Below are 2789 nucleotides of genomic sequence, written 5' to 3'. Positions count from 1 at the left end.
GGTCTGTGGGCAGATTTCTTCCAGAGCAGGAGCAACATGACCTTTTGTGTTTTTCTTCTGAAACTGATGTCATATCCAACTGTGTTTAGGTTCTTAAAGACATTTACCATTTATTGCCAAAACATCACTGATGCCTCTGTCAGTTCCTATTTGCCTGCCAAGATGGATATTGGTTGTGGCTACTGAGATACTCCACCTGCAGGAGGAACCCCACCTGAGTAATGGAGTACTTTGCTCTTTGCTTCTTGGTTAGATTTGGAATTGGACTGAATGGCGTAGGTCTGCTATCTATTGAGCAAAATGCCTCATTTCTGTCTTCCCCATGAACCCCTGTGGATGGCCTTCTTTTCTCCCTTTAGATTGAACACCATTTCTATTTTTGTACTGGAACTTTGTCAAAACCCCAAGCCTTGTCCAGGGCTATAACAGTTTCCTAGGGCTGCCATAGCAAATCATCACTTAAAACCACAGAAATTTGTTCTCAGTCTGGAAGCCAGAAGTCTGAAATCAAGGTGTGAGCAGGACCACACTCCTAAAGGCTCTAAGAAAAAATCTGCTCCTTGCCTCTTCCAGTTTCTTTCTGGTGGCTATTAGAATTCCTTGGCCTTCCTTGGCTTGTAGCCACCTCACTCCAGTCATTGCCTCTATCTTCATATTACCTTCTCCCCTGTGTGTTTATTTTATAAGGATTCAAATGATTGTATTGACGCCTACCCAGATTATTCAGGAGAAGTGGCTATTGTTAAGATCCTTAGTCACAGGAAAAATCACCTCTTTTTTTCAAATAAGGTCACATAAGTTTTAAGGATTTGATGGGGACATCTTTTGGAGGGGTATTTTTCAGCCTATCTTGAGGGCCCTGACGAATTCCTGGCCTTCTGGTCTCTCACCTCAGCCGTTTGTCTCTCTTAGTCCTGACTAAGGGATGTTTCAACATGAATGAGTCTGTCTGGAATCAGATTATTACCCACTTGACTATGAGTATGTCCATAGCTTGCACATTGTTGCTGCCTCCCTGGGCCTTCAGTTCCAGTCCTTTGGGTATAAGTTCCAGACTGGACCAGACCCAAGCTTGCCTTTAAATACTGTGATTTAGTGTGATGGACTTTTTTTCTACAAATAAGCCCAAAGTCAGGTCAGTGCTCTTAGCCTGAGCTATATTGGAACAGTTTCTGTCTTCTTGTTAGCCTGGCATTGAGGTCTCACTCTCTGCATACCTCAAGGTAATGATTGTGGTAGGTATTGTCATGTTTGTAACATGATTTATTGCATACTTATTAATATTTTATTTCATCATTATAGAAGAACAAATGGGAACAGAGAGGTAGAATGGTAGAGAGGTAAAGTTATTAATATTTGACTGTCTTATAATCTAGGTTCTGCAATTTAGTGTAATTGCAAATTCATGTTCATTTTACTATGCTGTACTGTATTTTACATGTTTTTATTATTTATCTTATTATCATCTCTCCTCATGAAAGTAACAAAACCAAACTGAGATAAGGATAGGAATTAACTGTATTTGATTTTGTAATTAACTTACAAAGATTTGGCAGAACAAATTTACTCAACTAGACAACTTGATTCTTGAATTCTTATCTGAGGGGGATCTTTCCAGTTCAGAGTCTATGAATGTATATGAGTTTATAATACTCTTGACAGTTTGCATTATTCTACATTTATTGTAATTCCCCACTGTGTGTACAATCTGTCTGTACTTTCTTAACATTATCTAGGAACCATCCTGTATACACAGAGAAGATAAGACATGAGTGTGAAAGAAAATAGTAACAAGTTCACTCAACCAGGAAAAGTTTAAAAGTCTGCATTTCAAGGATAGAGTTATGCACTGAATGTACACACTGGTTTATGACTGAAATCCAGAACAATATGCATACTGTAAGTACAGTTAGACTGAAGCTCTGAGAACCAAAGGCTATTAAGTTCCTTTGTCTTCTTAGCCTTGATTTTAGTTCTAGCCCTCTTAGTATGTTGTAACTTAGATGAGCTGTTGAACTGTCTTGTTTTTAGTCTCCTTATCTGTGAATTGTGGCTAGTAAATACAGCAGAACCTCTGTAAGTTGACTACCCAAGGGACAAACTGGTCAACATATGGAGGTGGTCAGCATAAGGAATTAGGCCTGCTGTACTGATACGTACATGTGGTACATGTCTGGTCTATGAAAATAAATCAACTTGAGGAAGTGGTCAATGTAGGGAGGTGGCCAACTGTGGAAGTTCTGCTATACCTGATTGCTTACCATGCATTAGCTTTCTATGGTACAATAAACTGAAATTTTAAAATGGTTGCTTTCTTAATTTAAAGGAAACATAACTGAAAGAAAGGCAACACATGCCCTTTTTCTTGGCTTAATCTATAGTAGAATATCATCACTTGTTCTCTCTGCCCTCAGCAGGGATCCCCAAAACCCACTTCTGACTTATCTACCTATTTCTTCCACTACCTTACACACCTCCCCAAGGCTCAAGCAAGTCTTTGGTGTATGGGTTTGTTTTAAAGTAATAGACTAACTCCTCTCTGGTTGGTCCAGTAATCTGTCTACTGCAAAGCAGCAGCCTGGCTTTGAGGAGAAAACAATTAGTCAAGTCCAAAGCTGAGGATGGTTTTTGCTTCTTGGGCTCATTCTTAGAGGCCATCTTGGCTCTCTCTCAGTAGCTTCAAAATTATCTTGCTTCCAACTTGACCTTCCACTCAGCCCTTACAACATCCCTGCTATGTAACTACTAAATTACTATCCCTATGTTTTTTTTTTTAATAAATGAAGTAC

The sequence above is a fragment of the Otolemur garnettii genome, unplaced genomic scaffold (genome assembly GCF_000181295.1).
Source record: "Otolemur garnettii isolate 467f Iridium unplaced genomic scaffold, OtoGar3 scaffold00004, whole genome shotgun sequence".
Classification (NCBI taxonomy): Eukaryota; Metazoa; Chordata; class Mammalia; order Primates; family Galagidae; genus Otolemur; species Otolemur garnettii.
This window is presented reverse-complemented; position numbering follows the sequence as displayed.